The sequence below is a fragment of the Jaculus jaculus genome, chromosome 14 (assembly GCF_020740685.1).
Source record: "Jaculus jaculus isolate mJacJac1 chromosome 14, mJacJac1.mat.Y.cur, whole genome shotgun sequence".
In the NCBI taxonomy this organism is placed as follows: Eukaryota; Metazoa; Chordata; class Mammalia; order Rodentia; family Dipodidae; genus Jaculus; species Jaculus jaculus.
The window spans coordinates 49,336,747-49,360,597 of NC_059115.1; positions in this window are offsets into that span (position 1 = coordinate 49,336,747).

A 23,851-nucleotide genomic window follows, 5' to 3' on the forward strand; every position below is an offset into this window, starting at 1 on the left:
AAACATATCATTCATTAAGAATGACTTTTTTTTTTTTTCAGCACGGCACATCTCATAATATCTACCTGCTAATCCACTCTGATGCCTGGAACATTTTCCTCCTGTTCTGTGTTTTTGTTGACATTTACTATTTTAGAAGTGACATTTTTGTCTCCCAAATATGCTCTCCAAAGTACCTTTTATGAATATTTCATTACCTTAAAGCACTTATTTTAAGTTTTATAACTCGTTTTTCTGATTTTAATTGCTAAAGAATCTGAAAAGTAAACATTATTTTTGGAAAAGATCATAAGATTATCAACTTAAACATTAACTCACTCTGAATGATCAATACTTTTCATCTTTGATTCTTGTGATAATTTGAAGTTGAGTGCTGGGAGCAGGAAAGGAGTAATTGTCTGACACTGTCCTCGAGATGTGGGGTGAGAGGTAGGGAAAGCAGTGGTATTGACATTCAGGCTGTACAACTGGCATTCTTTTTTTCACATGTGCATGTGGCTTGTGCTCATGTGTACATGCATTCTCATATGTGTGTGCATGTATGTGCATGCTCCTCTATGTGGAGGCCGGAAGTTCACACTGCCAACATTGTTTCCTGAGACAGCGTCTCCCTCAAGGTTCACTGATTCAGCTGCTCCAGCTATCCAGCTTCCCTTAGGAATCCCATGTTCCACATGCTGAGCACAAGGATTAAAGGCAGCTGTCACACCATATAGCAGTTATATGGCTCTGAAATCTGGACTAAATGCTTGTATGGCAGGCCACTTGTTCACTAAGATATTTTCCTAGCCCATTACATTCTGATGTACATAGTACAAAATAAGTTTATAATATGGGTATTTAGTCTTCCAAGGGTTTGTGGGAAGTTTGGGTGCCAAATAAGTAAGTAGTTATCTAGAGAGCATGGTGATGCAAGATTTTTAGTTGTTTTGACTTTTTACTCTGTTATTATTTTCAGAATGAAACAAAGTGCTTTGGGTATTTCCAGCATGGTTGGCTAGGTAGGCCAAAGAGTCTTTATACTGTGACATAAGCCAGACCTTAGATAATGTATGTTAAGTATATTTTGATGTGAACATTAGCAAGGTAAACTATTAGTGAACCATATTGTGGTTGTTTTATTCTAATGTCCCCCATAAATTTAGGTGCTCTGAATGCTAGGTACCTAGCTGATGGAAATTTGGGAATTAACACCTCCAGGAGGCAGTGTATTATTGGGGGCAGGCTTATGAGTGTCATAGCCAGCTCTCCCCTGTTAGTGTTTGGCACACTCTCCTGCTGCTATTGTCCACCTGATGTTGGCCAGGAGGTGATGTCCACCCTCTGCTCATGCCATCGTTTTCCCTTGCCATCATGGAGCTTCCCCCTCAAGCCTGCAAGCCAAAATAAATAAACCTCTTTTTTTTTTTTTCCCCATAAGCTGCTCTTGGTTAGGTTATTTCTACCAGCAATGTGAACCTGACTGTAACACATATGATCCTGAGGACCAGAGAACACCTCAGATAAAAATCTCTGTAACAGCACAGGTCCAAGAGGCAAGACTACGGCCACTGTACAAAGAGGTGACACCTCTCTGATATCTGCATTAAGCTGTGAATTGCAAGTGCTGAGTCTTCCCCATGAGAAAGTTGAGTAAGCAGAAGAATGGAGCCCGAATGTATGCCATGGACTGCTCTACAGTGAGCTGCACACAATTTGAGCTTATGACACCAAGGAAATCCCCAAACACAAAACGATGTAATAGAACCCCATGAATGAGAATCTACAAAGCAATAAAGGTCTAAATCACTATAAAGCATAGGATAAATACACATATGAATATGTGTGCTTAAATTAAAAAAATGGAATAATGATAAGCAAGTGATGAAAAGACCATCAAAAAAATCTGAAATGAAACTTGAAAACTAATTAAAAATAGATAAGATGCTGGTGTCAGAACTTGGAAATGATAAACAAATTCAAGGAAACCACCCAGTGTGATGCAGTGAAACAGAGATGCAAAGTATGAGATGATAAAATAGGTGGAGATTAATATAAGAAGGAAAAACTCCTCACAGATCATCAGAAAACACATAAGGGTATGGGAGAAAAGAAAATATCTGTGGTGTTCTACAATTCATGAAAGACATGAGCTCACACATATAAAAAGCACCAATGTCAACTGGGCACATGAAAAACATAAGCAACTGTGGTGAACAGAATACCAACTTAAAAAAAAAAAATCTTGAATGAATTGAAAGAAGATCCAGAAGAGGAAGTGGTCAACTGCACAGAAATTTGACTGATGGCAAGAGGATAAAATATATTGGTTCTGAGGGAAACTGACTGGTGAGCTAGAATTGTTGAACTGAGCAAAACCACCCTTTAGGAAAATAGGTGAACTAAGTGAGAACAGATTTATTCTCTGGGACAGATTAAAATTGTCTTTCTTCTTAAACAAAACACATGGCTCCATTTTGGTCTGGAGTTTTCATTGGTGGCAGATTTAATTCTCTCCCTCCCTTTCTCTCTCTCCCCTCTTACCTTTGCCATGGAATTTAACTCAGAACTTCCCCATATTAGGCAAACATTCTACCACTGAACTACATTCCAACTGTGGAAGTTACAGTTTTCATACCTATTCTTTAAAATAGATACAGATTCTTTAAAATTTCCTCAAAGTTCAAAAAATAGTGCAAAGTACTTTGTTATTATTCTTTGGAGTCTACACCAGGGCTTTTTCATCTTGAATTTGGGCCACTTGTATCTTCTTACTTTTCATTGCTTATTTTTGTCAAGGGTTTATTGATTTTCTTTGTTCAATATCTTTAGGTTTTCATGATTCGCCATTTTATTTTGCTATTTAATTAGTTTCTGTTCTTCACATTAGTATTTGTCCAATTTTCTTTTGTTTTTTTTCCAATCAATTTTAATTTAAGATGTTATTTTTTTGTTTTTAAAATTCTTGAGATGGTCACTTAGAATATATTTTCCATCTTTCTGTTTTTCTCATATAAATGATTTAACACAGTAGTTCTCCACTTCAACCCCCAGGTTGACAGAATTAGAGTAACCCAGGTAGTAATTGGTAATATTTTGGGGGACCTAATATCAGATCTATTAAAAGCATGTTTCTGAGGAGTAGGGGGAGGGTCCAGCATTATGTGTTTTATTTGTAATGCAAAAATGTAATAACTAATTATGTTGAAAATAGAAACATATTATAACTAGATTAAAACTATATGAACATGCAATAATTATTCTTCTATCAGAGAAAAATGCTATTGAGTGTATAGTAAATTAAGTGTTATAAAGAATTCTCAGGGCGTTTAGTCCATATAGCGCTGAAAAGCACTAAGTAAGCTGCTGGGGCAAATGGCCAACAAGGTCATGATCGCATAAGGGACACAACACTCTTATATGAAACAACCAACCTGACAAGATATACACACCTGTGCAACAGTGGAACATAGCCTAGGTGGGTAACCAATGGTTCTTTGGTTGGCTATGAGATCTGTTCAGTGGAAAGGAACCCGTAATTGGAACCAAGTCAGAACCAGATGGAGACCAAGGTAATGGACTCCAGTGAGAAGCTACCACTAGGTTTTGTCCAAAAGTAAGGCTACATCCATCAAAATCTATCTAAATTAACAATGCTTATCCACTTTAACCTATGCTAAGCTCACTTTATGTTGGAGAATCTGTTTAATTTGTTTTTCTTTTTCAGAAAGCAGCTAGAACCAAGGACAACCCTAATATACTAATAAGACAAGAGCAGGTAGCAGACTCCCTGGTTGGAGATGAACCACCCCTCATACAGCAGCCAGGGCATAGCTGAAACCACAGAGGAATCGGTGAGATGAGCAACTGTGCTGTTTCCATGGGGTGCCTGACAACCTGAGTCAGGGTGATGCAGACAGATCCTGAGGAGACTCAAAACACACCAAACCAGAAATCCAGAAGCAGCTGAAAACTCAACACTAAATTAAACACTAATTAAAGCACACCTACCAAGCCTCAGGGAGTTTTGCAGAAGAAGGGACAGAAAGAATGTAAGAGCCATAGGGTAGAAAGGAATATCCAGAGACATAGCCTTCCCACAATGACAAACTGCTGCTCTCACAACTCATAACCTGCAACTCCATGGTGAATATCATAATCCCAATAAGGACAGACCTCGGCAGAGTGGTGGCAAAGAGGAGGGAAATGATGGTACCCACATATGATGTGTCTATACAAAGTTTCTTCTTCAAAATAAAATAAAGAAAGAATACTCCAGGAATATTATTACCAAAATATATCCACAAACAACACAAAGTTCTGTGGAAATAGAATTGCTGATAATTCTAATCTGTTCTTTTTTGTTGTTGTTTGCTTGTTTTGGGTTAGGGTCTCATTTTAGCCCAGGCTGACTTGGAATTTACTCTGTAATTACAAGTTGACCTTGAATTCACAGTGATCCTCCTACCTTTGCCTTCCAAGTGTTGGTATTAAAGACATGTGCCCCCATTCTTGGCTGATATTACTAATCTTAAATACAAAGATTTATGAATCAATCATAAGATGGTCTGGAGTTTTAATCTCTTACTATTTCCTTATATTAAGCAATAATTTTCCTAAATGATAGGAAAGACATTTTCTTGGCCATTGTTCAATATTTCAATGACTTAAAAAGAATTTTTCTTGTGATAAAAAGTACTAATTTTCTTAAAAATAATACTCAAAGAGGCAAGATATTTTACAAAATTAGTAAAAAAAAAAAAAAAGCTTTTTTTTTTTTTTTGACTACAGTAACAAAAGAAAAAGAGCTGCCACAACATGGTCTCCAACAGATGGTTTGAAATAGTTGGGATGCTCGTCTCGGCATGGTTCAGTAGCTTCTGAAATAACATATGAGCCCCTAAATAGTTTTTTTAAAAAACAAACAGATAAATCAGTTGCAGTACTGTATCTTACTTAAAGTATGGATTTGTCCCTGATTTCAAACATCCATAATCCCCAGCAGCTTCTGTATTATTGCCGAATACAATGTTCAGTCCTCATGGAAAGACCAACTTGAGGGAATCACAGCACCAGCAGGCAAAGACATGACATTTCATTTGAAGAATCCTCAACACCAATATGATCCTTAGCATCATCACCATTTCTTAGGGCTGAGGATTAAAACCAGGGCTTCATGCATGCTGGGCAAGTACTCTCCCACTGAACTACATCCTCATCCAAGGTCATTTGAATTTTAAAGCAGAGAGGTTTCATATATATATAAATATATACACACATACATACATACATACATACATACATACATATACATATGTATATATATGTATATTTTATAAAAATATATTATATATAATATATGTATTATATATGTATGTATATGTATATATATATCATAGGTGGATTCCTGCTGTTCTATTAAAATTCAGTTCAAAAGTTTGCAGTTCACTTACTGAAACTATTTAATTCAAATGAAAGAGTTCTTTGACTATCAAACAGTACCTTGATCATCAAAATGATTCCCGAGATATTTTTAGGATATATCTAAATTCATAACATTTTTGAAACTTTTTTTTTCCAGAAGCCAAGTAAGGATATAATTTCATGAAGAAAAAAAATCTGGTCAGGATTTTTTTTAAGTAGCCATGCATTGAATTTCAAATGAAAAATATGTAGTAGATTCTTAATTTGTAAATTATATGTAGTTTGACTACAATAGGTAGAATTTCTCAATCAGAAATAAATCTTTTTCCTCTTAATTGAATCACTGGAGGCTAAATAATATTCCTCTAATTTCTTCTTTCTAAAAAACTTTCCTCTAAATAGCTTTAAGACACTTAAAGGATAACAAGAAAGAAAAATTATTGGGGGTGAATCAGAAAATTATAACAAAATATAAATTTATGTAAGAAAATTTAGGCATAAATTCTCCATATCACTGAACACTAAAGAGATAATTGAAATTAAATACTATTATATACTTAAAGGTAACATAATATTTTATATCCATACAATTAAGCCATTATGATTTCTATAGTAATACTTAAATTTGTGTGCATGAAAATGATACTTTTTAACTAGAGACTATAGGAATATTTATTTAAATAATGTAATATGAATGCCATATATTTTTCAGATGTACTCATGTTGGTTTATACTTAATGCATATTAAAAAATTTGTCAAATATATTTGTTCATTTGCATATATTACCAAGTATACCTAAAATACATCTCAGTAAAATATTTTTATTATTCCTTTTATTCCTATAAGTATAACGATATATAAGTTTATAGTACAAAATTTTGGATTTTATTTATTAATGATCTGCAGAATGAAGAGAACCCTTGAACCATAACAGTTTCTACAACATGTGATTTTATTTACTACCAAATACTTCTATTCTATGCAATTAGTATGCATAGACATTAAATGTGTGGAATCTGAGTTTTACTATTGCATTAATGGACAGAACACTGGAATAGTAGGATGGGGAACTATTGAGCATATTAGATGTTCAAGCATTAGCGTTTATGAATCTGAATAATCTGCTTTCTGAATATATGTCAAGTTTAACAATTGCAAAGAGTAAAAAAAAAAAAAAGAAATTCAGAAAGTAACTCATGCATTTTAAAAACCAAGGAAATTAAGGTGAGAAGTCCAGACAATTAAATGAATTTAAGTGATAACGATGGTGGATTGGAGTGTTTTACTGAGACTAACCTCATTGTTCTTTACTGAGGTTGTGAGGCAGATAGATCTGTAGTTACAAGATGATCCTTCATTGTAAAGGTTTGCGTCTACAGCAGCAAATACAACCCGTGTGACTGAATAACACTCAGTGGCTCTTGGCCAAGGATTTTGTACTCTAATGGAGACATTTTTCCAGGTACATGTTCTTTGTGATATCATACCCTAAATGTTACTATAAAAGCCATCACAATCTGCAACATTGATTTTTCCGAAATGGACAACTGTGTTGGTTATTATCAATATGTTGCAACAAAAGCCTAGAGACCTAGGACATAAAAAAATATTTTGTAACATTGAAAATAGCTTTAATGCTACTGAGTCTGCCAGGCCTAGTTCCTTCTAATCCACACATGGTACTGACAATAAATAAATGTGTATAATATGGAGTTTTAAAAGATTCATTTTTTTTTAATTTTTAAAAAAAAAATTTTAAATTTTTTTAAAATTTATTTATTTGAGAGCGACAGACACAGAGAGAAAGACAGATAGAGGGAGAGAGAGAGAATGGGCGCGCCAGGGCTTCCAGCCTCTGCAAACGAACTCCAGATGCGTGCGCCCCTTTGTGCATCTGGCTAACGTGGGACCTGGGGAACCGAGCCTTGAACCGGGGTCCTTAGGCTTCACAGGCAAGCGCTTAACCACTAAGCCATCTGTCCAGCCCTAAAAGATTCATTTTTGATACTAGATTATTAAATTTGCTATCAGAATAACTTTTTTCTCTTTTGAGGTAAGTTTTCCAAATGTCTTATGATTTAGATTTCCTATCTGTGGAAACCAATATCTGACCAAGCAACTCATGGTCTAATCTACATAGCAGCAAATAACCTGTCCTGATGCTCTCACAAATGCAATAGTGGCCCACAGCCATGGTGGGAAACCAAGTGCTCTTGATTTGGCTAACTGATCCCCTCAGTGTTATAGGACCCATAGCTGGAGCTGGGAAACAAGTCAGAACCATATCCAAACATGAGCCCACTCTCCATTATCAACCGACCACCAATTGTGGGCTGTAAGAGGGCCTATACCTATTACATTCTCTATAAAAACAAAATAAGGGTTGTCCCATTTGTCTGGTGCTAACATTACTCTCTGCTGGAGAATCTGCTTCTCTTTTTTAGATAGATGCACATCCTAAGAAGAGAACCACCTCATCATACCTCAAAAGGGCCCCAGCTGAAACTAAGAATAATTGGCACAACAAGCAAGGGTGCTGTTTTCTTGGTGAACCGGGTACCAGCTCAAGGGTAAAGGAGATCCACACAGAGAACAATCAACTCCTACCAAATCAGATATCCAGAGACACAGGGGCTCCCAAGACCTCATCACTGAAGCAAACCAAAAATGAACCTAACATGGCTCAGGGAAATTTTGCAGAAGAGGAGGCAGAAAGAATGTCAGAGCCACATGTTAGGTCATGGTATGCAGAGACATTTCTCCTACCCATAACTGTGGGCTAACTCCACAGTGCATGACCCATATACGTCAACAAGGAGGGATGAGGGGGAGGGGGCAGGACATCGAAGAGCCTAACAATGGTACCGACTTGACTGTATTCACTAAGTACAAAACTAAGTAATAAAAAGTAATAATAAATTTAAAATTAATAAATAAAGGAATAAAAAGAAGGGAATGAGAAAATATATGTGGAAAAATGCCTTAGGAAATGTATGTGGATATAAAAATAAAACTTATCATTATTTTATTATATTAAACTCTCTTGGTATTAGAAAGGTATTTTTAAAATGAGGTTTTAAATATTTTTAATAGATCATTATTAGAATGTCATTACTGTAAATCTCTTTCTAGCTACCTCCTAAGACATATTTTTTCATTTAATTTTTGATCCTTCTCCATAGCATAATTTTTGTTTGACAAATTAAATATGTTTCAGTTAGAGAAAAGTTAAGTGAGACTAAAAGCCTATCCTAACCATGCATATATTAAATTTCCATTAATGAACTTTTTCTCACAAACAACAGAAATTTAATTCTTATAGCTTTAGAGGCTGGGATTTTCATAATCTAGGCTCCAACAGAATGTCTGCTAAGGCTTTTTCTATGGCTCATAGGTAACATCTTCTTGCTATCTTTGTTCACAGACCAAAGTAGGTGATTAACATATCATGTAATACACAAAGATCTATATAAAGGAATGGTGGAAGAACAAAAAAAAGTATTTAAAAGTAGTTTAAGTTATTGCATTAGATACTTTTGCATTGAATTGAACAAATAACTGGCCAGAAGAAATGTAAGGAAGAAAAGGGTTTAACTCAGCCTTAGTTCCAAGGGCTGCATACTATCAGGGCAGGGCAGGGTTATAGCATATTCTTACTCAGGAAGGAAAGGGGTAAAAGTGGACAACACTTGGGAGGTAGAGGTAGGAGGATGACTGTGAGTTCCAGGCCAGCCTGGGCTAGAGTGAGACCCTACCGTGAATAAATAACAAAATAACAAAATAACAAAAAAAACCCAAACAAATAAATAAATAAATAAAATAAAATAAAGGAAGTGGACCCTGGCCACAATTCTTGAGGGCCCACCTCCAGTAACCCACTTCCTCCAGCAAGGTTCTACCTCCTAAAGGATCCGCAGCTTCCCAGACAAAGCTACCAGCTGGGGACTAAGTATTCAAATACATGAGCCTATGGTGGGATGGATTTCTAGTCCCTGAATTATTTCAGAGCTGACTGTGCTATGACAGAGCCTATAAAAGGAATCTACTGCTAACAAAACTGCTTCAAAGACTGAGGGTATATTAATATTACAGTGGAATATCAGGGGCTGACTGGAGTTGTTCAAAATGCTAAAGGCATGACGGTGAGCATGTTAATGATCTCTATCCTTGCAGAACTTTAGTTAGAGGGAATTAAAATAAAAACACATGAACCACACAGAAAATTACAATAGGACCAGGTAAAGGGTAAGGATAAAACAATAATCAGCTGGTTAGATGGGCAATCCATTTATTTTCTTGTTTTCTGCAAAATATTATCTTGCTCTGTGCTTATTCCATGCATGGTTGATGCACGGTGGAGCTGCATAATGGATTTGTATAGCAGCAGACGGGCAAATTAGGGTAAGGTACTTGCAGGGGAAATTTTGGTCTTGGTATTAAATGACATGTGAATAATGTTAACTTCCCTTTTCTCATTGAATATACATGTTATCAACTAACTATGTGTAATGTGTCACTTCTTCTCTATATGTTCAATTTATGAAGAATGAGTATAATTTTATCATTGTCTAGCAGACAATACATAGTAAGGGTTTCATTTTGGATAGATTAAGATATAATAGTCGGTCTGGAGAGATGGCTTAGAGGTTAAGTGCTTGCCTGTGAAGCCTAAGGACCCCGGTTCAAGGCTCGATTCCCCAGGACCCACGTTAGCCAGATGCACAAGGGGGCACACACATCTGGAATTCGTCTGCAGTGGCTGGAAGCCCTGGCGTGCCCATTCTCTCTCTCTCTGCCTTTTTCTCTGTCTGTCACTCTCAAATAAAAAAAATAATAAACCAAAAAAAATTTTTTAAAGGATATAATAGTCACATATTTTCTCATGGTTTTTAACAATCCTTCTGGTTAACAATTTATTCTGGTGAAAGAAGGGAAATATTTAGAAGAGATGATATGCTCTCCCTCTTTTCTCTCTGTCTTTGGTTTTCCAAGGTAGGGTCTTACTCTTAGCTCCAGCTGACCTGGAATTCACTATGTAGTCTCAGAGCAATCTATCTATCTCTGCCCTCCAAGTGCTCATTTTTGTTTTCCTAAAAATTAGTAAACTATTAAGATTTATGGACATTCCTTTGTATAGCTCTTTGTGTATTACATGTGTATTATATTATCACCTATTTTATCTGAGTATAAAGATAGCTTCTGATAAAATATCTTGGATTATTGCAAATATAAACAACAAAAAACACTATGTACAAAGATTAAAAAATATTCTATGCAAGCAAAAATTACTCTATTTCTTATCATGTTATGACATTAGGAGAGAAAAAATGTTTTGATTTAAAAATCTGTCAGCTATCATGTAATTTAATATGTAGTGACATATACTGCTAAAAGGTATATATTAACATTAAAGACCTAAACTCCAATGATTAATATCATAGTGATGACAGAGGAGAGTGTCTAATTTTAATCCACTGTTTATCTATGGGGTAATTTATAGATCACTCGACATGTTTTAATAGTAGACATAAAAAGATATCCTCTAATACCCACTTGCTTTCAAGATCTGACATTTTCTATTACAAATACAGAGAAATAAGAGTTGCCTTCATTGTATATGTAAACAAATAGCTAGTCATCCCATGCACAGTTTATAAAAGTGATCTATTAATAACAAACTGCTCCAAAGACCCATGGTCTCTTAATATTCTAGTTGAATATCAGGGGTTGACTCAAAATGAGGGCAGAAACACAAAGAGTGGTCAACACATTGATTTGCCTGCCAAATATAGTTTTACCATCATAAATCTCAGGCTGACATCCACACAAAGCTTTCTTCACCCAAACACTGCCAAGTAAGGGCATTCATCCACTGATTGGCTGATAGTCTCCATGACAACTGATGCCACAATTAGACAAGTACAATCCCACTTTCAACTGCTCACACAATTCATTAATTCAGCAAGACTTTGTTGATGATACATTATGAGGGAAATATTTAGTATCATTCAGAGACTGATGTATTTGCTTCTTATCTAGAGTAACATGATGAAAACTACCATTTAATTAGGCTAAAGTAAGTTTCATAAGCAAATCTGTGTTTCTAATAATTTCATAGGTGTCTCATGCTGTAAACTCAATGACAATTGAGTTTTCTTTAAGCCATTTCCTATGGGCCCTGTTAGAAAGAATGTGAGTCCAAATTTAAACATACTAAACAAGATAACAACAAATATTTCTTTGGCACTGGATAAAAGTAATTTTACTCAATATTGAGTGATTATTAAATTGAATAGATATTCATCTGTAGAGAGCACAGTGAAAATTGCAAAAGGAATCATTTGCTTTATCATTGTCTTCATTGGAACCAAATTTCCTGGAAAAGACTGACCACAGATTTAGAATATCAAAACTAATATGAGAAAGTGTAATGTGGAGTCAAGTCCAAATGACATTGCGTTTTACTCAATTTTAATGTTACAGTCTGATCTTCCAACAATTAAAATACCGACATTTCTAAAATTATTTTAACAAATCTGATCAAAGGGCATGTGAGAATGTGCTTAATAATTTGGAATGTTATACATCTTGTGTGTTTCAGTTTATTGGTATTTTTGGGACCATATAACAAAAGATATAGAAGATTAGACAATAAGTTGTTAATAATGTTCATTTCAGACAGGTGGGTTGGGAGAAGCTTTCTTTTTACATATTCCTTGCTAATTCACCTATTTATAGTGAACTTTGGGCCTATTGCCACAGTTAGCTACTGGGATGGACAGCTGACCAGTCCCGTTAGAATTTAGCACTCTCTTCCAGCTGAACTCAATGATCCTACCAAGGTTAATTTATGAATGTTGGATAAAGCTCTTGTCCCTTTTGCAGAGTGAAGGTGGGAAGATATGAATTTGACTTCCAGTCATGTTATATGTGCATTATGAGGACTATTTCTCTTTGTGAGATAGCTGAAGAAAGACAAAAGCAAGCAAAATCATAAAGCTTTGGTTCTTGAGTCTTGATCATTTATATTCTGAGCTGTTCTGACCTCTTCTTGGCAGTGACAGCAAGCATGTTCCTAATCCAAATATTCTATATGTCTAAACTACTTTGAGTGTGTTTTCAGACATGTTCAATAAAGTAGGAACCAGTTTCTCTCTGGTGGTATGAATGTACATTCCTCTGTGTTTATGGACTTGGTGTTTATTCTCTCTTTTCTCTTTATTGAAGACCAGCAAATATATTATTAACCATTATTATTTCAAGTCATATGTATGCATATACTTCAAAAAGTAAATGATTTTGATATTTCATTATTTAAAAGTTTCTGTGCATACTTGAATCACCTTCCATTTCCCATAACCAACAACATTTACCTTTTCAGATATTGTTTTAAAGATATATCTTCCATATGTCACTCTTGGCACTGGGATTTTACTATAACAATCTATGGCTTCTTGGTATAGCGTTATCCACCTCTGCAGGGCACTTCCTCCCAAAGGCTTTTTATAAATTATATATTTTAATTAGCTAACAAGGACATGGATTTCCATCTGGCTTTTTCATAACATGTTTGATTTTATTTAAACTTCCCCCTCTTCCCTGACCCTACTTAAATTATTCTACACATAGGAGTCTACTCATGTATTTACATGTCTGCCATCCCTTTCGCTTAAGCCCTCTCTGCTACCCCCACCTCATGACCCCTTTATAGCTTTCTGGCTTCTACTGACTCTTACTCCAACTCAGAAAAATCTAAAATTCAAAACTAGGCTCCTCATATGAGAGAGAATATACAATGTTTGTCTTTCTGAGCTTGCATTATTTTACAAAGTATAATATTTTTCAGATTTGTTTATTTTTCTATTAATTATATTATCTCATTGTTTCTTTAGAACTGAATAAGACTCTATTGTGTATATGTACCACATATTCATGATCCATTCATCAGTTCATGGGTGTCTAGGGTGATTCCAGTTTCTAGCTATTGTTAATAAATGTTCATTATAATTTGACTTCTTGATAATAGCCATTCTGACCAGACTCAGATGGACTCTCAAAATGCTATTAGTTTGCATTTCCCTTTGGCTAAAAATGCCTAACTTAAAATAACATATTGGCCATTTGTATTTCTTCTTTTGAGAATTCCATAGCCATTTTGTTTTTCATTGAGTTGTTTTCATTCCCTGGTTTTCAGTTTGAGTTCTTTATATATCTTAGATATTATTCCACATAGCTAGCAAAGATTTTGTCCCATTCTGTAGGCTGTTCCATTGTTCAATTAACAGTCTTCTTTACTGTACAAAAGCTTTGTAATCTTTGTAATCAAGACAATTTATTGATGATTGATCTTATTTTCTGAGCAGCCAGAGTTCTATTCAGAAAGTATTTAGTGATGGCTATTTGCTAAATTATTCCCTCTACTTTTTGCTCTAGTAGTTTCAGTGTTTCCAATATTTACTGGGGTCTTTGATCCATTTTTAGTTGATTGTTATGCATGGTAAGATAAAAAGTTCTAGTTTCATTCTTCAATATATAATCCAGTTTTCCCAGAACCATTTGTTAAAAGGACTGACTTTTCTCATGTATTTTTGGTATTTTCATGAACAAACAGATGGTGATAGGTTGCAGTTACTTTCTCATTGCTAGCACAAACACCTGCAAAGAATAAGCCCCTGGGTCCTATAGACTCATGACCACACATTGCCAACTGCACTCAGACAAACTTTAAAGGTTCCCATAGTCTTTCCCAATATTAACATTGTTCCAAAGTCCAAAGTCTCATCTGAGATTCAAGACTGTCTCATAACTGTGAGTCCTGAAAGAGCAAAACAGAAGTTAGACATTTCCAGTTAATAATGGCACAGAGTAAACATTTCCATTGCAAAAAGTCATAACAAAGAGAGCCTGAACCAATGCAAAATCATTAACCAGTAGGCAAACATCAAACCTCCACAGTTCAAGGGCAATATCTATACACGAGTGAGAAAAGTCACCTTATTCCAATTCTACCTCCCAGCTGAAAGCCATTCTACTGGCCTGGTACATCCAAAACATCTTTGAGTATTTACAGCAAACCATGGTTCCTCTTCATAGAACCATACAATGGCCTTCTCTGTCCTTATGCTTTTAACTGCATTTCCCGTTATTGCATCTGTCTCAGCAACAACTGGAAATGCTTCATGGTCATACAATGACCTTATTGGGTCTCCACACTGGGATTCCAAAAACACAGTTTCACAAGACACATATTAGTGGCTTTGGTTCACTTTCATAAGTGGCCTTACTGGCCCTCCATATAAGGATTTCAAGCTTGTTTCACTTTTCTGAAGGGCCATTCCAAAAACTAAACCATGTTTCACTTTATGACCTGTGTCTGTGCATTTTTCAATGCTTCCAAAAACAATGCCAAGTAATTTGCATAACCAACTTTGTAAATTCACTGGGTAATAAACCTTGACCTTGAAAAACAGATGACTTCTTTAGAATTTTTCATTCAAAATGCCTCCTTTCAATGGCTCACCCTCTGGTCATCATACTATTGTTTGTATTCAAAATAATGGGCCTACCCTTGATGGTGATAATTTGCTTAACAATTGTAGCTTTAGTAACCTAGAACCAATCTCTGTGGTGTAACTTCAACCTGATTGAATTTTTCCTGTGATAAACCATACACCTTTCATGTCTTTCTCTTCTATGCCTTCTGCCAAGCACACAAGTCTATTACTTTAACTTCAACCTGAATCAAACTCTCTGGGCATGGGCAGAAGAACATAGCCAGTCTTTATGCCAGCATCTCAGTTCAAAGTCCTCTCTTAACCATTTGAAAATTCATAAGACAAAGCTTCACAAATCACAATTCTCTCTGAATTGAACAATTTCAAACTCTCAGTGGAATAGCACTGTGCATTGGATTAAATCTGTATATCACTTTGGGTAAGATAGTCATTTTTACAATACTGATTGTGCCTGTCCATGAGCATGGGCTAGTCAATGACAGATTCTTAAAATTTTTATTTTTTTTCTCAATTTTTATTAACATTTTCCATAATTATAAAAACTATCCCATAGTAATACCCTGCCACCTCCCCCTGCAACTTTCCCCTTTGAAATTCCTTTCTCTGTCATATCCCCTCCCCATTCTTAAAGTTTTTATATTGCAGCTCCAATTAAATTGTTTTCTCTTTTGGTATGTCTAGGTTATTCCCTTTCTTGTTGGAGGCTTTGGATGTTGCTCAGGTTTGCATGCCTGCTTGTATTTTAGGACTGAGAGACAAAGAATCTGATGGAAAGGCTCATGCATATGAGCGACTAGCTACAACACTGTATCTCACTGTAATACACCTGGCTGGTTCACTTGGAGGGGGAACCACAGCAGATCATATTGTTAGCTTTCTGCTCATGAGCTAGTCAGAGAAGAATCCTCTTATCTGCAGGCTATAAGGGAAACAACCAGCTTTTCTTCTGAATTGTGTTGGCTATGGAAGATGATGATTTCAATCTTATAGTTTACCTTACTTACCCTTGTTTAATGTCTATGTCTTTAAAACTAAATCTCACCTTTATATTTATTTTTTTAAATCCCTATCTTTTATTGTCTCCTTTTTGAGGAATCCCAAAATACATATTGACTTAGACATTAGCAGCTGCAGGGAATTAAAAAAGTGGATCAGGTTTCTTCCCACTTCCAGGCAATAGAAACAAACTTTGACCTAGCCAGTGGCTCGTCAGGAATTTCCTTCTGTACTGGTTGCACAGTATGTGGGAGTGCCTGGGGTCATGTTTGTGACTGTGCTGGCCACTGTGCTATGAATATTTTCTGTGGCTCATGCTTCATTCCCACTTCAGGGTGGCAAGTGTCTGCCTACATCTCAAGAATTGTTCCTCTCATTCTTCTGCTGTTTTGGGTGAGCCCTTGAAAGCCTGATAGTAAATTTTATCTTTGCCTGACAATGCCAGTATCAGTTTTTGTTGCTTTCAATTGAAAATTCTACTCTATAACATATTGTTTCACAAATAGTGTGATGCTCAGAAATAGAATCTAGAAGACCTAAGTGCCACATGAGTTTTATGTGGCTCATTATGTGGCCATATCTCACAAAATTTCATTGACTATTCATTTGCCTGAAAAATTGTCCTGTGCCTATGAAAATTTTGTAAACAATAGAAATAACTGGAAGTTTTTGGAACAAAATCTTAGCTGTATCTTCTTTTGAACGTTTTGTGGTTTGTGTTCATTGGAAAGAACAAAAGATTTTAATGCAAAATTTCTAATTATGCTGTATGGTCAAAATAGAGTAATTGATTACTGCAGATTTTTTTAAAAAATATTTTTTATTTATTTGAGAGAGAACGGGAGAGAGAAGGGGAGGGAAAGAATAGGCATACCAAGCCCTCCAGCCACTGCAAAAAAACAACAACAACAAAAAAAAAAAACTCCCAACACATGCTCCACCTTGTACATCTGGCTCACATAGGTCCTGGGGAATGAAACCATAGTTCTTTGGCTTTGCAAGCAAGAGCCTTAACCACTAAGCAATCTCTCCAGCCCCAGAATTTTTTATGACCCACCCAAATAAGCAATATGAGTGGTTATATTTTTGTAGTTAACAAATGGTTTTGATCAATAATTCAGGAAAAGCAAATACTGTACTCTGCATATACACTCAATGCTCTGCTCAATTGACTTATGACATCTTAAAGCATTACCTTAAAAGTATTGCCTTGGGGTTGGAGAGATTGCTTAGTGGTTAGAGTACTTGCTTGCAAAGCCTAAGGACTCATGTACAGCTCTCTAGTTCCCACATAATCCAGATGCACAGTGACATCAGCATGCAATATTGCATATTCACAAGGGGATGCATGCATCTGGAGTTCAATTGTAGTGGCTGAAGGCCCTGGTACACCAATTCTCATTCTCTCTCTCTCTTACATAAAATGGTCAGTCTGTAGGGCTTGCCTCTAAATAATATTACCAGGGTTTTGGAGAGATGGCTTAGTGGTTAAAGAAACTTCCTTGCAAAGCCTATTAGCCCAGGTTTGACACCCAAAGGCTCAAGTATAGTCAGTTGCTAAAAGTTGCACATGTGTCTGGAGTTTGTTTGCAATCTCTCTCTCTCTCTCATAAATAACTTAAATATTTTAAAAATGTATATATTTCCAGTCCTATATGTAGCTTCTAAATAATTCTGTTAGTCACTTACTAAAAAGCCCACGAGTGCTGACAGTTAACATCTTCTAAGATAACATAAAAAGCAGATATTGGGATAATCTTCTCTTTATCATTGTAAACATTTGTTCTAGCTTACAATTTGATAGTCTTGTAACATTTAAGGACATGTCTAACAGTTAAATTTTCATTGCTGGGAAAAAAAAAAAAAAAAAAAAAAACCTGACCAGAAACAGCTTTGGGAGGAAAGGGTTTATTTAAACATTATAGTTTTTAGGGGACGTTTCATCATGGTGGAGAACACCTGTCAATCCATTCACATCATCATATATTAGCAGCAGAAAAAGAAAGCAGCAAAAGTGAGCTAGCTTTGACCATCCAGTGGGCATGGAAATATATATTATATTCCAGTTAGAAACCACCTTCCAAAGGCTCTTAATCTATGGGGGATAATTTACATTCAAATCACTTCATTATGACCCTGGTCCTCATACACTCATGACCATATCATGATGAAAAATACATTTAGTCCAACTTTAAAAGTTCCCATAGTCTTTATCCATCTTACACTCTTCAAAAATGTAGTCTTCTCTGAAATTCAAGACAGTTCACTAACTCTGAGCTCTCTAATATAAAAGTACTTGTTACATGCTTTCAATGCATAAGGACACATAACTACATAAATATTCTTATTGCAGAAAGAGGCATATCAAGAAAAGTCTACACCAGTGAAAGATAGAAAGCAGCAGGGAAAAAAAATTCAAATTTTATAAAGCTCCACATCTAGCATTTGAAATCTGTCATGAAGTCCTCTGGCTCCAAAAGGGCCAATTCTTTTTCTTCACTATTCTGCTTGATTTTCAGATAGATACACCCAGCCAGAACAAGCAGTTTTCCTTGGTGGATTTTGTCATAGTACTGGAATCTCTAAAATCTTGAGGTCACCGTTGCAACCCAAGGTTCATCTTCTCAGCTCCGTAACATGACGTCATAGGTCTCCATGCAGGGATTTCAACCTTGCCTTACACTGTCATCTTCAGAGCCTTATTCACTTCATGGCCCTCTTCTCTGAGTTTCTCATGCTTCTAAAGTCAATACCAGGAGGGTGACATATCCAAATTTGTATATCTTTGGAGAGATAAAGCTTGACCTTGAGAATCAGGGTACTCCGGCAGCATGCTTTCTTCAGGCCCAACTCAAAAGATGTCACATCCTTACTAGCTTGAGGGTTCAATGAGTTGGGTCATATTCCTATGACAGCTTTTCCAGTATCCCATTCTTGACATTAAAGAACATATTTTTATCAAAAAAATATTTTTTAAGAGAGAGGGGGGTGTGTCAGGTCCTCTAGGCACTGCAAATGAAATCTAGATGCATGTGTTACCTGTGCATCTGGTTTATGTGGCTAATGGGGAATAGAACCTGGATCCTTAGGCTTCAGACACCTTAAACACTAAACCATCTCTCCAGCCCAAAGAACAACTTTAATGGTGGTAATCTCTTTAACAATTGAAGTTTTAATGGCTTAAAACCAACTTTTAATGCCTTGCACTTCAAACTTGTATGAATTTCTTGCTGTGCCAAACTTTAAATCTTTTTCATATATTTTTGCTCTATATTTTCTTCTGTCAAAATCACCAGCACATTGCTTCTAAATTCAACTTTGCTTGAATTCTTAGGCCATGGGCAGAATTCAGCTAGCCATTCCACCAGTAGCCTAATTCTAACAAAATCTTTTCTTTCCACTCTGAAACCTAATATGCCAAGTCTTCATGGTCCACACTTCTCTCTGAATCTAGGATTTTCAAATTCTCACCAGCATGGCCCATCAAGCTCTGCTTATAGCACCTCAAGGCTTCTCTAGTCTAAATTCTTCTGTATTTGTTCTGTAAGCTAAGGACAAAAAAAAACTTATAGTCAGGTTGATGGCAGTAACAACCCCTCTTCTTGGTACTATTTGTCTGTAGCAGTTACTTTCTTTTTTCTGGGGCAAGACACTCCACCAGAAGCAGCTTATGAGGACAAAGGGTTCATTTCATGCTTACAGTTTCGAGGGGAATTTTCATCACAGTGGACAAAGTATGGCATCAGATTACACCTTCATGTGACAGCCACAGAGAGAAAGAAGCAAGAGCAAGTTAGTTGTAAACATCCAATGGGCTGAACTAATCAATCCCAAGGTCCAACCCAGCCACATACCTCTTGCAGCAGGGCTCTAAGTCTGATCGCTCACTGGATTAACTTGGGATTGGTTATCAATTTTCCTCTTAGCGCCATTTTTCTTATTTTTTAAAAGGGAGAGAATATCTCTTCTGTCCCGCCTCAAAAGATGGCTAAGAGACTTCAGTAGGGTCACTGTGTGTGTATGTTTGTGTGTGACAGCACTTTGTAATTTAAAAATCACCTTTTTCTAAGGCTGATGGTGAAACAGGCAAGCTCAATGTTGTCTCTGTGAGGCTCCCCCTGCTTGGTGCAATTTTGGGATTTTCACAGAAAGGTATTGTCACACTACAAAGAGATGCCATATGTTAATATAAGAAGCACTGTTTAGAAACCACTACCTAATACCAAGGAGATTGGCTTAAAATTGGGACTCAGTGAATACAGCAATGGTTTTGTCAGAGAATTTGGCAATATAGTATTGCAATAGTCTGCAATAGAACTCAACATGCTTGTGACAACTTGCGCTCATATGCGACCTTGAGTGTGCATCACCTTGTGTGCCTGACTTACGATCTGGAGAGTCAAACATGGGTTCTTAGGGTTCATAATTAAGCACCTTAACAAATAAGCCATCTCTCTATCACCTTGTTTTTTCTTTCTTTTAAATGTAGAATTTATCTTTAGCCCAGGCTGACCTGGAATTCACTATGTAGTCTCTCAGTGTAGCCACAAATTCATGATTTTCCTACCTCTGCTTCTAAAGTGCTAGGATTAAAGGTATGTACCATGAAATCCAGCAATTTTAATATTTTAAATGTGTTCCAAAATCACCTCACGTAAAACTAGTATGTATATGTTCGTTTTAGATTATTTTTCCTATATGAAATGTGTATTGGTTTGTCATCAGAAATATAGTAATAGTCATCATGGGCTGGAGGATTGGCTTAGAGGTTAAGGCTCTTGCCTGCAAAGCCAAAGGTACCCAGATTTGATTTTCTAATACCCATGTAAGCCAGATGCACAAGGTGATGCATACATCTGGAGTTTATTTGCAATGGCTGAAGGTCCTGACATGCCCATTCTCTCTTTCTCTCTCTCTCTTTCTGTCTCTGTGGTGGTTTGATTCAGGTGTCCCCCATAAACTTAGGTGTTCTGAATGCTAGCTCCCCAGCTGATGGATATTTGGGAATTAATGCCTCCTGGAGGGAGTGTATTGTTGGGAGCGGGCTTATGGGCTTTATAGCCAGTTTGCCCATGCCAGTGTTTGGCACACCCTCCTGTTGCTGTGGTCCATCTTCTGTTGGCCAGGGGGTGATGTCCACCCTCTGCTCATGCCATCGTTTTCCCCTGCCATCGTGGAGCTTCCCCTCGAGCCTGTAAGCCAAATAAACCTCTTTTTCCCAGAAGCTACTCTTGGTTGGGTGATATCTACCAGCAATGCGAACTGGACTGCAACAGTCTCTCAAATAAGTGAAATAAATAAATAAATAAATAAATAAATAAATAAATAAATAAATAAATAGAAATAGTCACCAGGACACTGATATATATTTAGGATAGGATAATTTTTCTGCATGTGTCAAATCTCTGACTCTCATACCAATGCCAGTCTAAGAACTGGAATGAAGGAACATAGGTCTCTTGCAGGTCTGATCATCATATCACACACTCAGCACGTGGAATTTCCATGCCAGTGCAGCACTATGTAACAGTACAGAGAGTCTTCTCTCATGGAAGTCGTAGGAAGTGGTTTGCTTACTTAAGAGCAAGTCTGGAGAAGATCCTAAGTTATACATCTTTGCATCTATTGATATTGTAGAGAGCATAGTCAAATGGTAAAGCTACTGGGGAAGCTCTCAGCTTTCCTGCCTCCCCATGGGAAGCAGTCTACCTAAGAGACATGGATGTTTTTAAGAGATAACACCATTATAGTTCACATTTATTCAATGAGAGTTGTCCTTTTTAGTCCTAGTATATCATTCCTCAAGGGAACCACCCCTGCTGGCTACCAAGACTGACATGAGATCGTAGGCAAAGAGAAAAGACAAAGACAGACACAGAAAGAAAAGTGGTGCAAAAAAGGCCTTTTATCTAGTGTGACATATGTAAAGTAAGACTCCAGAATAAATTCTTCATGATATTCATTGTTTGATATTCACACAATTTTACTAAATTCAAATGCCGTGTATTTCTCTTTTCTAGTTCAAGTTATAGCAGAACAGAAATGTGTTAGCATGCCTTCCAAAAATATAAAGATTACATTTAAATTATTGTGTGGCCTATTTTGTAGAAAATACACACTTAAAAAAACCAGTGGCACATTCATTATGCCAAGAATCTCTCCCAAAAAATCAGTTAAAATGGTGATAGTTTTAAGAAGTCTGTTAAAAATTGAGATTTCACAGCCTTAGTAATTAATAACAGTACTATTGTGATTTTTTTTTTTACAAAAGATACTTATTTTTTCTCAATTTTTATTAACATTTTCCATGATTATAAAAAATATCCCATGGTAATACCCTCCCTCCCCTCCCCCCCAATTTCCCCTTTGAAATTCTGTTCTCCATCATATCCCCTCCCCATCTCAATCAGTCTCTCTTTTATTTTGATGTCATGATATTTTCCTCCTCTTATGATGGTCTTGTGTAGGTAGTGTCAGGCACTATGAGGTCATGGGTATCTAGGCCATTTTGTGTCTGGAGGGAGCACGTTGTAAGGAGTCTTACCCTTCCTTTGGCTCTTACATTCTTTCCGCCACCTCTTCTGCATTAGACCCTGAGCCTTGGAAGATGTGATTGAGATGTTACTCACTACTCCAGTCATTTCTTTCCAGCACTATGATACCTTCTGAGTCATCCCAAGGTCACTGCTATCTGAAAAGAGAAGATTCTCTACCCAAAGTGAGAGTAGTGTTAATATAAGGGTATAAATATTAAGAGAAGTGCTTACTGGACAGTTTGATAAGCATAGTATATACATTTTTCCAGACATCAGCAGATGTTACACCCCTAGGGCTCATGACTACCCCTGTTTTAAGTTTTCAGTATCATGGATGTGTTCTCCCCCATGGATCAGGCCTCCAGTCCAATTGGAGGGCAGTTGGTTTCCACCATGACAAACATGCCACTATTTCATCCATGGGCTCATTTGGCCTGACTGGCCAATTATAAGGCATGCAGTATCCACTAAGTGAAGGTAACCCAGGCCCAGAAAGCCAAGCGCCACATGTTCTCCTTCATATGTGGATCCTAGCTACAGATGATTGGGCTTCTGAGTGAGAAGGAAAAAACTCTGTAGCAGAGGCTAGTAAGTTAAAAAGGAGATATAAAGGGAAGATAAAGGCAGGGAGGAGGGTACTTAATAGGTTGGTATTGTATATATGTAAGTAGAAGAATAGATTGACGGGGGTGAAAGGCCCAAAGTGAGGTCAGGGGAAGAGATAGAGTAAAGGAAAGGTGGAGGGAGGGCTAATCAAAATCTAAGAGGATACAAATAAATCATATGGAATCCTCTGTTTTCGGACAATGGAAAACTCAGGAGCCATACATTGTTAGAAAATTTTCAGTGCCAGGAATGGGATACCTCCAGTGAGTTGCTGGCCAGGGAGGTAACTGATGCCCCCAAAACATTATAGGCCATTGGAGAGGCCCTTGGTTTACCACCAGGAATAGATGGTAAGACCCTATTGCTGAAGACTCCACATACTTGGGCTGCAAGGCTACTGACAAATCCCACTGGAACTGAGCTGATAACCTCCTCCATGTAGACCAGCTGACAGAAAGCTAGAAGAAGCCATTCTACATGTAGTTCAAAGGGAGAAAAATTATTATTTTTATATGCGTGTGTGTGTGTGTGTGTGTGTGTGTGTGTGTGTGTGTGTGTATGCACTCATGTGCATGTGTGCACCAGGACCTCTGGCCACTGACAACGATCCCTAGATGTTTGTACCACTTTTTGTATCTGGCTTATATGAGGCTTGAAAATCATACCTTGGGCAGCAGGTTTTTGAAATATGCACCTTTACCGAGCTGTCGTCCCATCTACTAGTACTAGAGAGAAGGTAATGCCAGGAAACCTGCACATCAGCAAATGGACCAGAAGATTGACTGTGAATGCAT